We start from the raw sequence: 15,139 nt of genomic DNA, 5'->3' as shown, positions 1-15,139 counted from the left end.
TATCTATAAGCTATGAAGCTTAGGGCAAGTAACCACTTTTCTTAGCCTCAGATTTCCACCCAGGAAATGGGTCTAATAGTTCTACCTTGAAGATTTCTTGTGAGCATTAAATCAGATTTCAAAATATATAAGTGGATGACATATTACACAGAACTATTATTATTACTATTCTTATTTATCTGTTTCACTAGAATAGAATATAGGCAATGCATCAATATGTCATTATATCTAACCTTTCTGTAAAATTGTCAATTTTTCTTTTTATTTACTTAGTTTAATTTTTTGATGATGTACATAGTTATTAAATTAATATATTGGTGAGTATTTTAGAGGTCCTCTTACAATATCTATTAAAATATTGAGATATCCTGATATTTGTATGAAAGTAAAATTACAAGTTAAATGCTAGAGCGTATACAGAACTTCATGAGGAAACCGAAGACACTATATCAATGAAGTATAGGTATTGAATGAGAGAGCTTAAGTTCATTCTCTTTGGCAAAAGACTTCCCTTTCCCTTTTGCTGTCTTTCAGATTTTAGAGACAGAATGCAATCATTGATGTCTAAACCTTTTTCAAACATACACTACCAATTAAAGCAGAAAAGCAGTAGGTCCTGGATTCCTTTTTGACTTTTGAGAACTAATTTAGTGGATAAATATGGCTGCCCATTAAAGAATCAAATCCACAATAATCACTATAATGCAGTTTTAAAAACTTCTCTTTTCAAAGTTGAAAAAGAAAATCATACTGGTCACTATAGGGGAGAGGGATTTTTTTTAAGAGATAAAAGGGAATTTAGATATTCTTTTGTCCATTTTCTTTCTTTTATAGGTAGCATCAATGAAGCACACTGGAGAAATGTCATATCCCACATTAGGTATTTTCTGAGGTTTAGTACCTAAATCAAGTGGGGAAACAAATAATTGTTCACTTTCAGAATTGTGAAAGATACTATCTTTAAAAAAGCAACTATGCTAAACTGAATTATTTTGACCAACACATAGATAATAAATAAATGAAAGATCCACTTAGAACGGAAAAGATAAAGGTTTGATTTATTCAAATGATCGTTGGTATGAGTCACAACAATTTCTTGTTATTTATTTGTTTCCCTTCAACTATCATGCACAGTTAGCAAAGAAAATTATTATTAGATTTATGAATATGATTTTATGTTCAAAGCTAAAATTTCCCAATGGAAAATAGTATCATATAACCTACCTAAATGACAATTATTTTTAGCAAAAATTTAAGACTCATAAAAATAGTGTGTATGTGTGTTTGTGTGTGTGTTTGTGTGTGTGTATGTTTATGTGTTTATAAGGGGAGATACATTCCAACAAGATTACCATTAACATCCAAAAAGCTTGGAAATCATGAGCCACTGAAAGGTAAATTAAGACAAAACAAAAAAATGAAATAATCCAAAACAATCACTGAACTCTTGGGATATACATATAATAAAGAGTTGTAAGAGATCATTCAAATGGCTCATTAGATTGAACTGACTCAATGATTGGTACTTCATAGAAAAAGACAAAAATAATACCAACATTTTTACTTCTGAAATCTTCCATGGAAGGGTCAGAGTTAGTGGTAAAAAAGAAAATTTCAGTAAAATATGCAGGTCCTATTAATTCTATGGTCCCCATATCTCCTTTCATCTGTAAACTCATTTCTGTTCTCTTTGCCATTACCAATTCTCTACCACTCCACTGTTCTCTGAAATATTCTATTTGTTGTGGTGGGTGATTCAGAAAAGGGTTTACATTAATAATTACCTTCAGGCATATACTCTACACCACAGTGTGATGGAGGTTTTGAAGTATAAGAGATTACCATGAGCCTCATGACTCTTCCAAGCAAGCCCTACCCTACCTTCCCAGGCACACCCTCTCCACAGGCTTACTGTTCTCCATTCCAGCCAGTGAATTCTCCATAAGGCCTGTCTCTATGCTTTGTTTGTGCCAGTTCCTCAACTGAAAGTATCTCTCTACACTTAACAACTTAACTATCTATCTCTCTACACTTATCAAGTTAACCCTGGAGTCAGAGCTGGACCATAACTTTTTCTATACATATGTGGATTTTTATAACTCGACTAGAGGCCTGGTGCACAAAGTCGTGCATGGGTGGGGTCCCTTAGCCTGGCCGGTGTTCAGGGCCATTGCGCCTAGTCCCGATCAGGGCGGGGCTGGCCAGGGGGTTGGGACCATGGGAGGTTGGCCAGCCTTGGGAGGTTGGCCATGGGAGTGCGCTGACCACCAGGGGGTAGTTTCTGCATTGAGCATCTGCCTCCTGGTGGTCAGTGTGCATCATAGCGACTGGTCAACCAGTCATTCAGTCAACTGGTTGTAACGATTACTTAGGCTCTTATATATAGATAGATTATAATACCCTTTGTAAGTTTCCTAATAATTAAGCATGAACCTGTTGCTTTTTCTAGGCTGGGAGTTCCTTGTGGATTATGGCTGTAGCTATAAATCTATCTGCAGGGTGCTCCATAGTGTTTGACATAGAGTTAGGTTTAATACTTATTTCTTGACTTGAAATGTTAGCTAAGCAGGCTTTAAGCAGACCTCCCAGGGGACATGGGGAAAAAGAAGGCATTTGAACATAGATATTCTGAGAAGGTTTTGCACCAAGAATGTCCTAATTTTCAATACAAGTAGTAAAAGCATACTTTACTTTATTATTTCTGTGAACACAAATTAAAATTATTACATATAGTTACCAAGTTAAAGTCATTTTTTAGAATTACTGAGCATTAACAGGCTTCTGCAGAAATTGTGCCTTTTTAACCTTTATGTAAAATTAAAAATGAGGTCACGCTTGCTCTGAGTGTTAAACAGAGGTATTTGAAGCCAATATGCTTTCAAATAATATCTTCTGTGCAATTGATGGCAAATTTGAAAAACCTCACTTGATTGTCTGTTAAATAAAGATATATTTTCCTCTTTCTCTATTAAATGGTATTTTGTCCTTGTAACATTTTTCTGCAAGGCATTAGCTTTCAGCAGTTGTCTCTTATCAAACTAGACAAAGCTTTCAACTTAATTGAATTTGAAAAATACAAAGATTGACTGACTTACCAAAATGTATGTGGTAGCTTTAAACATATAAACAAAGAGAATGAAATTGGCATGTTTCTTAGGTATGCCAGGTGAAGAAAAGGTAGAGTTAAAAAACAATTTAATTAAAGATAGAAGAGTCCATAAAAAGGAGGTTATATAAAAGTAAAATTTATGATCATGAATTTGACTTTTTTAGATCTTACATATCCAACTACATATACAGTCTCTACAACTTTCTGAAGTATGTATGTCAGGATCCCATCCATGTAGAAACCATTTTGTAGAAGCATTTGTTAATATGAGAGTTCCCGCACAGCATTAAAGAAAGAAGCATAAGCAAAGAAAAAGTAATTTAATTTAAGGGGAGAGAAAGAGAAAAACAATGATCAAGCATGAAACTTGAAATAACCTAATATCTGCACACCAGCTTTGTACTAATCATGCCTTAGCATGTGTGAACTTGGCCAAGACACTACAAATTTCTAAACAACAGAATCAAATGCCTTTCTTTCCTAAGCTATCGGTGTTCTCTATTCAGTCAAATTCAGTCTTCATGGAAGTTATTGAAAGGCCTAGGAGAGAAGGGTCTTCACTGTTGTGGGGGCATTTGTTTTTGTGAGGAAAGTATTTTTTTAGTTCTTGCTGGCTGGTGTGGCTGAGTAGTTGAGGGTCAAACTAGGAACCAGGAGATCATGGTTCAATTCCCCAACAGGGCACATGCTCATGTTGTGGGCTCAATCCACAGTAGGGGGTGTACAGGAGGCAGCTGGTCAATGATTCTCTCTCATACTGATGTTTCTATCTCTCTCTCCCTCTCTCTTCTTCTCTGAAATCAATAAAAATATATTTAATAAAGAAATTTTTTTCTCAGCAGTGGGGGCAGGGAGGCTTGGGAAAGGAACAATAGCATATAAAAGACATGTCACCCTAGCTAGTTTGGCTCAGTGGATAGAGCATTGGACTGTGGACTGAAGGGTCCTGGGTTTGATTTCCCTCAAGGGCACATACCCAGGTTGTGGCCTCAATCCCCAGTAGGGGGCATCAGGAGATAGCCAATCAATGACTCTCTCTCCCTCTCCCTTCCTCTCTGAAATCAATTAAAAAAATATTATATATGATACGTTGTCCGGCATTCAAGAATAGTAAAGAGCTATATATGTATTAAGGAAATATTCTGTCTATATATATAAAAGGCTAATATGCTAAGTGTCCAACCGTCAGACCGGTCACTATGATGTGCACTGACCATCAGGGGGCAGATGCTCAACACAGGAGCTGTTATGATGCACACTGGCCATTTACAGAGAAACGGCACTGCAGACCTGGAGCCCAGAAAAGCAAGACTCGGCTTCCCCTAAGTGGGAAACAGGCTCCACCACCACCCCGGAACAACAGCCCACCAAATCTCAGCTGACACAGCTGAGACCCATGGCACAAAATGCAACCCACAGCCCAGCCCAACCCGGAAATGGTGACTGTGGGCACCAGGTAATGACGTCACGTAGCAACGCCCGGCTTCCTCTCCCTAGCGAGAGGCCATTTAACAATTAACGGTACCATGGACCTGGTGCCCACAAGGCAACACTTGGCTTTCCCCAAGTGGGACACGGGCTCTGCCACCACACCGGAATGATACCCCACTAAATCACAGTCGATGCTGCCAAGACCCCATGGTGCAAAATGTGGCCCACAGCCCAGTCCAGCCCGGAAATGGTGACTGTGGGTGCTGGGTAATGATGTCACATAGCAATGCCCAGGATCCTCTCCCTAGAGACTAGCCTCCTTGGAATTTCTTCAGCCCAGGAACACGACTTGCTTTATAGCCAGGTGGAAACATTTTACACTTTAGCCAAATATCTGTGAAGCATTTTCCCGTGCCTCATCTCATTTGATCCTCACAGAAGTCCTGGAGTAGGTAGATAGGAGACTCAGTGGAAGCCTATTTTCTTTTCATTAGCCAGAACACAGAGATTTGGAAAGCTTAGAAACTTGATCCGACTGAAACGAAGTAAGAAATTGGTGGACCTTGAAAATGACTTCAGGTTTTCTCACTGTGCAGAATATAGTCAAACACTGCTGCAGTTAAATATTTTACCCTTTGTTTTCCCTGCATGCTCTACAATAATAATCTGCTTCGTGTTGATATTTACTGCTGTGTTGCTGACTATTACCTGAAAGAGAAGTTGGGGTGCTTCACTGGGCTGGAAAAACTTTAGCTAAATCAGAAAACAAGTCTAATTAAGCAAGTTTATTCTATATCTATAATAATAAAAGGGTAATATGCTAATTAGACTGGATGTCCTTCCAGATGAAGTGGGGGCTGGAGGGAAGCCTGGGTCCCAGGTGCCAGAGGAAAGCCAGTGCTGACAGCCGGGGGAAAGAAGATCTACTCTGGCATGAATCTCGTGCATTAGGCCTCTAGTATATATATATAAAGGGCTAAGTTGATTTGTGCATGTGCAATACATATAAAGCTTTCACTGGCACCAATTGCATGTGTGTGTTTTGATCTGTCATTGTCAATCGTGAATTTGGTTGACACTTCTATTATAGAGAAAGGGCGCATAGGGATATTAAAATATTTCTTCTAATTAATTTCCTTTCAATTTTCATGAATTCATGCACGGGGCCACTAGTATATTATAAATAGCTCTTACATTTATGTAAAAGTCTTTGTGTTGACATATGTCTTTGTTTCTCTTGAGTAAACATTTATGAATGAAATGGCTAGATTATTTGGTAGGTGTATGTTAATCTTTTAAGAAAGTGCAAACTATTTTGCAAAGTGGCTGTATTATTCTACATAATCACCAGTAGCATATGAAAATTCCAATTATTCCACATACTTGCCAGCACTTCATATGGTTAGATTTTTAAAATTGAGCATTCTACTGGGTATGTGATTATTTCAGTGTAATTTTAATTTATTTTTCCCTATGATTAATGATAACATTGTGCCATGTGCTTATTTGCCATTATGATATGTTTTTTGTCTCCATTTATTCAAAATTTTCCCATTTTATTGGATTTTTTGTCTACCTATAATTGAGTTGCATAAGTTATTTTTATGTCCTGGATATACACATCTCTTAAAATATTTTTCAAATATTTTATCCTATTCTGTGGCTTGCATTTTCATGTTCTTTATAGTTTCTTTTAGAGAGCTAAAATTTTCTATTTTTAAGTCCAATTTATGATTAATTTCTTTTTCTTGTGTGTGTGTTTTTGTCCTATTTGTCAACTCTTTGCCTAAGCAAGTGTCACTAAGATTTTTCCACTATGTTATCTTGTAGAATTTTACAGGGTGGTGTGAATGATCCAAGTTCATATCTTTCATATGAATATCCAATTGTCTCAGCACCATTTGTTGAAAAGAGTAGCCTTTTCCATTAAATTACCTTGGAATCTTTGTCAAAAATCCATTTGCTATATGTCTAAGTTTAGTTCAGCCATCTCATTCGATTGCATTGATCATTATGCATAGCTTTTCGGCAACGCAAAACTGTCTAGATTATTGTGGTTTTATAAGTCTTAAAAATCAGGTAGTCTATATTCTCCAACTTTGCTGTTACTTTTCAAAATTATGTTTGTTGTGTTATTTTACTGCATGACAAATGATCAGAACCTTAGTGGCTTAAAATACTCATTTATTATTTCACAGTTTCTTTGCATGGAAAGTCTGAGTAAAGTGTGACTGGATTATCTTCTCAGAGTTTCAAGGCTGCAATTAAAGGGTCTCTGGGACCATGTTCTCTTCTAGAGCTCAGAGTCCTCTTCCAAGGTGTTTCACATTTCTGGAAGAATTTCATTTTTTTGTTGTTGTAGGGCTGAGTCCCTGTTTCCTTGCTGGCTATCCAGCCACAGACCACTTTCAGCTCCTAGTGGCCCCCGTCAGTTTCTTGCCATGTAGCACCCTCCATAGGCCCTCACCTCACACGTTTCTGATCTCTTCCTCCATGCAGAGCCCAGGCTCTTTGAAGGGTTCACCTGACGAGGTCAGACCCACCCACCCAGCATAATCTTCCTTTGGATTAATTCAAAACCAAATTATCTGGGACCTTCATTACAACTGTAAAATCCCTTTCCTTTTGCCACATAATTTAATCTAATCAAAGGTATGAGATCTATCATAGTCACAGACCCAACCACAAATCAGGGCTCAGTACAACAAGGGGTGGCAATTTGAGGAACAACTTTAGAATTCTGTCCATCACAGCTATTCCTTGTCTTTTCCATTTCCATTACATTCTAGAAGGCAGGTGTGGGCAAACTTTTTGACTCGAGGGCCACAATGGGTTCTTAAACTGGGCCAGAGGGCCGGAACAAAAGCATGGTGGAGTGTTTGTGTGAACTAATATAAATTCAAAGTAAAGGAACGGAGGGGAGAGCAAGAGAACCCTCCCCTCTTTCGGCTCCTCAGGCCGGATAGAACAGCTGAATGGGCCTGATCTGGCCCCCGGGCCGTAGTTTGCCCACGGCTGTTCTAGAGTCAAATTGACTAATTAAAAAAAAAATGTTGGGTATTTAGACTTTGGTCAAGTCTATAGATCAATTAGAAGAGAATTGATATGTTAAGAATATTGAGTTTTTTAATCCCTTGGCATGGTATCATTCACAATATTTATATTGATCTAATTTGTTTTAATATTATGTTTTAGTTTTTATATAGAGGTCTCAAAATGTCCTTTATCAAATTTATTTATGGATTTTGCTGCATTTGCCAAATGAGCAAACATTTTAAAATGTTTCTGGGCTGAAAAAGCATTCACTTTTAGATGCATTGTGAATTAATTCTGAATACTGTAGAATTAATAGTACTTAGAAGAAAGACCCAAATAAGAGGGTTTAGTGATTGCTAAAAGCAATAAATTGCCTGCAGTGAACTTCAGGTCATTTTTTTCCTTTATGATGACCTAGCACCATGGTCGGCAAACTGCGGCTCACGAGCCACATGCGGCTCTTTGGCCCCTTGAGGGTGGCTCTTCCACAAAATACCACAGTCTGGGGGAGTCTATTTTGAAGAAGTGGCGTTAGAAGAAGTTTAAGTTTAAAAAATTTGGCTCTCAAAAGAAATTTCAATCGTTGTACTGTTGATATTTGGCTCTGTTGACTAATGAGTTTGCCGACCACTGACCTAGCATATTTTTGTTTCCTTATACCAAATTTTGAAAGTATATCTCTAAATTTTTGTCTGTACCTCATTTTCTGTGCGGTAACTGCTTTGCTGTTTAATAACATGTCTACTAAGTTGATCAATGTCTCAGACAATGTCTGAGACAGAGTACAAATCTTGACTTAGGGCTTGGCATTGTGTGTGTGTGTGTGTGTGTGTGTGTGTGTGTGTGTGTGTGTATAAGGTAGTGGTAAGCTATTTCAAAGTGATCCTTGAGAAAGAGCATTGGACTAAATTGAAAGGGGCACTTTTTATGGGTAGAGTTCTCCTAGGACCACTAGCTACACTATTGTAGACTATTCTAATACAAATAATTAACTAGAATATGTGGGTTCAAAACAAAAAAATTTAGCATGTCTGAAAAAATGACATTAGAGCAAGTACAAATCCAAGAAAAAACAAAACAAAACAAGCAAAGATCTAAACTACACACACAGAACCAAGACTATTGTTTCAGAGTTGATTCAGGAAGTACTTACTGTTGTTAGCAGGATAGCCATCTTTCAAATGATGACTTGAATTCTTCATTTATTTAGGGTTGGGTATCCAAAGTGCTTGAACTTTGGTAAAAATGTCATCACAATAGGAAAGCATCCTGACAACCAACCATCAATAAAAATAAATCTGCAGAACAAAGAGAGGAATGTCCTTCTATTTTTTTCCCATCAGCGTTATTATATATATTCTAGAGGCCCGGTGCATGAAATTCGTGCACTGGGGATTGTCCCTCAGCCCAACCTGCACCCTCTCCAATCTGGGACCCCTAGGGGATGTTCGACTGCCGGTTTAGGCCTGATCCCACCACCGTGATTGGGTCTAAACCGGCAGTCAAACATACCCCTCACAATCCGAGACTGCTGGCTCCCAACCACTTGCCTGCCTGCCTGCCTGCCTGATTGCCCCAACTGCTTCTGCCTGCTGGCCTGATCACCCCCTAACCACTCCCCTGCCAGCCTGATCAACGCCTAACTGCTCCAATGCCGACCTGATTGCCCCCAACTGCCCTCCCCTGCAGGCCTGGTCCCCCCTAACTGTCCTCCCCTGCCAGCCCGGTCACCCCAAATTGTCCTCCTCTGCCAGTCCAGTCACCCCTAACTGCCCTCCTGCAGGCCTGGTCCCCCCCAACTGCCCTCCCTCCCCTGCAGGCCTGATCGCCCCCATCTACCTTCCCCTGCCGATCTGGTCGCCCCCAACTGCCCTCCCCTTCTGGCCATCTTGTGACGACATGGGGGTAGCCATCTTGTGACGACATGGGGGTGGCCATCTTGTGCGAGGGCATGGCAGTCAATTTGCATGTTACCTCTTTATTATATAGGATACTAGAGGCCCGGTGCATGAAATTCATGCATGGGGGGGTTGACCCTCAGCCTGGCCTGTGCCCTCTTGCAATTCAGGACCCCTTGGGTAGGGTCCCTAGACCTGGCTAATGATCAGGGCCTATCAGGGTTTTACTTCCCCAGGCTGCTGGGAGCTGGCTCCTCCCCCACGGCTGCCACTGCTTGCCATCTGTGCGACTCTGCCCCCAACCCCCCACCTCAGCCACTGGTCACCTCCCTCTGCAGGCAACGGGCATGGGGTGTGATTGCTTGGCTGGCCTGGGCCTCCCTTTGCAGGGTGATTGCTGGCCGGCCCCGCCTACCCACCACAGCACCGCCGGCCAGGTAGCCTGGGCCTCCCTCTTTGGGGCGCCTAGCAGAGGGAGGCCCTGCCCACCCGGCTGGGGCTCCGCGATTGATCACAACACAGAGGGTGGCCTGGGCCTCCCTTTTTGGGGTGATTGCAGAACCCCCACTCCCCAATTGATTGTCCCACCAGATAGTGGCCGGGCTTCCCTCTTTGAGGTGATCGATTGTGGAGCTCCCCCATCAATTGCCTCACAGAGGGTGGCTTAGGCCTCCCTCTGTGGGATGATCCTGCAGCAATGGCGGGGGCCCCCCACCAATCACATCGTACCCGCCTTGGCTGGCCTGGTGCCAGTGCATGTCATAGCCTGGTTGTCCAGAAGGTCATCCGGACAGTTGTTCTGCCATTCAGTCATTCGATTGATTTGCATATTATGCTTTTATTATTATAGATACATATATATATATATATTTTTTACATTTTGACACATTGACTCATAATAAAACATAATGGAGATGATGGACATTGAGCTGCGGAAAATGAACTAACGGCAGGTGAGCAGTAGTAGAATTTTAAAGCTGATATCAGGAAGGAAATAAGCATTATGAGAGCATGTAGCTAAGGTGAGGAGCCCCTTTAAACCAAAGCAAGGTGTGCCTGGCCCCCTGTGGCTCAGTGGTTGAGGGTCAACCTATGAACCAGGAGGTTATGGTTCAACTCCTGGTCAGGGCACATGCCCAGGTTGCAGACTCAATCCACAGTAATGGGCGTGCAGGAGGCAGCCAATCGATGATTCTCTCTCGTCATTGATGTTTCTATCTCTGTTTCCCTCTCCCTTCCTCACTGAAATCAATAAAAACTAACTAACTAAATAAATCCTATATAATAAAGATGTAATATGCAAATGGTCATTACACTGTGAAGCATAATGACCTAACACATAATGACTGGATCACGGATCAGCAGGAGGGTGGGGCAGGGAGCTACAAGTGGTTGGCGGAGAGCTACAGGAGGGGGCAGGGCAGCAAGCGGGGGGGGGGGGGTGGAAAAACGGGGGCGGGGGGAGCTACAGGAGGGTGGGGCAGCAGGCGGAGAGTTACTGGAGGGCGGCAGCGAGCTACTGGCACACGGATTTGTGTGCAGGGCTACTAGTAAATAAATAAAAAAAAAAGCAGGTGAGTGTGAACCAGAAGACAGATGCTAGGCCAAGAATCTCTCTAGCCAGAATGGTGAAATGGAGCGCTTACACTCTGTAGCCTGCCTGAAGTCACATACTCTACACAAAGGATTTTTATTTTTTCACTTGGAAGTCTTAGAATCAGCCTTCTCTGGTAGTGGGGACTTCATGAAGACCCATAGAATTTACCGGAAACATGGTACTTTTCCCATCTTAAAATGATTGTGGTTATCATGTAGCTGTTCACGAAATTTCTTTCTCACACACTTTACAATGACGTATTATTATTTGTTTGTTTGGAATTGATTAAGAGCAAAGATGTCCACAAAGTTTTTGGTGAGAGTTGTCATGATCTCCCAGTCCCTCTGTCTGCTACCTGTTTGCCATGAAGTAAGTTGCTCAATGTCTCTGAACCTAAGTTTCTTCATCTATACCAGCCTACCTCTTTGACTTATCATGAAGTAAATAAGACAATGAATATCATATTTAGCCTTGCATAGTTTGACTACTCAATTTATGTCAGTTATGCTCAAAAATTTGTTGTTGTTGTTGTTGTCATTATTTTTTGGGTGACATTTATTTGGTAAATTGCAGAGGTAGAATAAGTAATTTCTAGAACAAATGGGTTTAGGAAACAAATGATAGAGATAAAGGAAGGGACCCTTAGAGCTTGGGAGTGAGGAAGCTAATGGTAACATGTCATTATTATCTTAGACTAACAATATGGAAACTCCATCATTATCAAAATACTAGAGGCCCAGTGAATGAAATTCGTGCACAGGGGTGTGTGTCCCTCAGCCCAGCCTGCACCCTCTCCAATCTGGGAACCCTCAAGGGATGTCCGACTGCCTGGTAGGATCGGGCCTAAATGGGCAGTCAGACATCCCTCTCACAATCTAGAACTGCTGGCTCCCAACTGCTTGCCTGCCTACCTTTCTAATTGCCCCTAACCACTTCTGCCTGCCAGCCTGATCACCCCCTAACCACTCCCCTGCCAGCCTTATTGCCCCTAACTGCCCTCTCCTGCAGGCCTGGTCACCCCTAACTGCCCTCCCCTGCAGGCTTGGTCACCCCTAACTGCCCTCCTCTGAAGGCCTGGTCACCCCCAACTGCCCTCCCCTTCTAGCCTGGTCCCTCCCAACTGCTCTCCCCTGCAGGCCTGGTCCCTCCCAACTGCCCTCTCCTTCTGGCCATCTTGTGGTGGCCATCTTGTGTTCACATGGGGGCAGCCATCTTGTGTATTGGAGTGATTGTCAATTTGCATATTACTCTTTTATTAGATAGGCTAGAGGCCTTGTGCACAGTTGGGGATCGGCTGGTTTGCCCTGAAGGGTGTCAGGATCAGGGTGGAGGTTCCCTTGGGGCATGGGTCAGCCTGGGTAAGGGGCCTGTGGTGGTTTGCAGGCCAGCCACGACCCCAGTGACCCAAGCAGATGCTCTGGTATCTGGGATTTATTTATCTTCTATAATTGAAACTTTGTAGCCTTGAGTGGAGGCCAGGGCCAGCCAGGGCGGGCAGGAAGCTTGGCTTCCTCCATCGCAGGGGGCAACCCAACCTCTTGCTTGCTCCAGCTCCGTGGCTGCCGCCATATTTGTTGGGTTAATTTGCATACTCGCTCCTGATTGGCTGGTGGGTGCGGCTTGTGGGCGTAGGGGAGGTATGGTCAATTTGTATGTTTCTCTTTTATTAGATAGGATTGGATCTGCCACAGGATAAAGTTATATCTGTGAACCAAGTAGTGGGATTTGGAAACAAAAGCAAAATCCCTTGTCATTGTGAAGCTGAAGTTTCAATGGGGGAGATTGCAATTTGACAGGTTATTAACAGTGTGAAGTGTCTGAGTAAGATACTTAGAGGGTGCTATGGGGATTGTAGAGTAAGGTGACCTAATCTAAGGAATCAAGGCCTTTTCCCTGAAAATTAAACTTTTGAGCACACTATGCAATACTGAAAAGGCAAATTTTCATTGTTATCATATTTTTAAAATATAGAAACTTATCAGTGAACTTGAACCTTACTTAATAAATGGAGAAAAAAAAAAAAAACAGCAGGAATAGCAAAACCTGCAGAGCTTGGCAGCCCTACAACACAGATTTAAATCTAACTCTGTAACCTAGTAGTGGTTCTTGATATATTATAAAGCCAGAAGGCTTTAACCCAAGTCTGGCACATGGTAAATCCTTCGTAAATGCTCATATTCATTGCTTTTTGTTAATGAAGAAGAGTCTGGTGATGATGATGATGATGATGATGATGATAGTGGTGATTATGATGATGATGAAGGCTCATGGCATATTATCATACTGTAAAATTTAGCAGGCTAATTCAACAAAATTGCCTTTAACACATCTACTTTAAAAAAAAAAAGCTCAATTAAAGGGTTCCATGAAATTTAGAATGCTTACATATTTGGGAAGCTTTCATCATCTTAATTGGAAATAAACAAACAACCTGCTTGTAGGTACTGACAAAGAATATTTTTTAAAAATCTCCCAAACAATTGAACTGACTCTGTGACCCAGTTTTCCTCCATTTTTGATCCCTGAAACACCTACATCCATCAGTTGGCTAGTGTTTTAGAACAGTCATTACTGCATTCGACACCGTACATTCTTTAAGAAACACATTCAGAAAAAGGAACCCGAAAATCCATATATATAATGAATCTTATATATACTCCATTTAAAAAGTAATTTTATCCCTCTGAGAATTAAAACCTCCAAGACTTCATATAAATTACAGAAAGTTAAGGCTATTAGTGTTTTATCAGTGGAACAAAAGAAAAATAGGAAATAAGACTATTACATTTACATTGACCAAATAATTGAGCATGGTTATTAATATTTTAGTGTTGACTTAGAGATTATAATTGTTAATTATTAAAAGCACATCTTGAGGTGCCAATGGAAAAAGGCCATTACTATAAATTTAGAAAGTTTTTTTTTTTTTAAGATGCAAATGTACTAAACATTTGTTGTGGATGCTGACTGGCAAGCTCTCTTGTTTGTTGTACATAATTACAAAAACTCCAGGATAACACAAGGAATCCAGTTAAAATGGAAATTGCTCTTTTAAAAGAGCTAATGTTCTAAAGAAAAACACAATTTATGCTTCTTCACATTATTTTAGTAATTTTTATGTGCATCATCAGCGATAAGCATTCTAAGGCTTCAGGTTTAAAGGATTCTGATTGATGACAAATGGGGAAAGGGCTGGTGGGCAAAGAAACAGGAATCAATATTTAGAGCTTCAAATGAATGTAAAATATTCTACATATTTGTTTTCTTCTTCCTAAATTCCAGTGCGGGTGGAGGAGGATCAGACTAGACATTATAGATCTCTCTCTCTCTCTCTCTCTCTCTCTCTCTCTCTCTCTCTCTCTCTCTCAGGTGTCCTCAAACTTTTTAAACAGGGGGCCAATTCACTGTCCCTCAGACCATTGGAGGGCTGGACTATAGTTTAAAAAAAAAAAACTATGAACAAATTCCTATGCACACTGCGGGCCCAGGACGAGTCGGCTGCTCAGCAGGACAGGCAGCGGCACCGGGCGGGCTGGATAAATGTCCTCGGCGGGCCACATGTGGCCCGCGGAGAAAACCATTACAGAAAGCTCCTCCCCACCCCACCCCCCCAGGAGTTTCCTCCTCATGCTTCTTCAACAGAAATAATTCAAACACCCTTCCCTAAACCACCCTCCAGACAAGGGGAGAGTGGTTGTGCCATATCTGTCTACTACATCTCTGGGGTAGAATGGATATTGGTGAGTAACATTATTCCCCCAAATTATAATCAGTCCTGTGGTGGACAAGATGTGAGACAGCTTGCTCAAAATTGGCAAGATGCCCTTTTCACTGCCTTGAGGGATAGGGAGCTTGAGATGGAAACCAAGCACAGTTAAAGAATCAAGTTGTATGTTTTGCTTCTTTGAGTCTAGGTCTTTGAGAAACTCAATTCACTCCCTGTGTTTAATTAAATGGACTTAATGCACTGGTAGCGATTATTTTTAATTCCTTTTCTTTATATCTTTTTTGGTCTCTCCTTACATTTATAAATACACAGTTAAAAGATGAAAGACCCTATACATAAGT

This window comes from Plecotus auritus, assembly GCF_963455305.1.
Source record: "Plecotus auritus genome assembly, chromosome: 10".
In the NCBI taxonomy this organism is placed as follows: Eukaryota; Metazoa; Chordata; class Mammalia; order Chiroptera; family Vespertilionidae; genus Plecotus; species Plecotus auritus.
Note: the sequence above shows the minus strand (reverse complement) of the source record.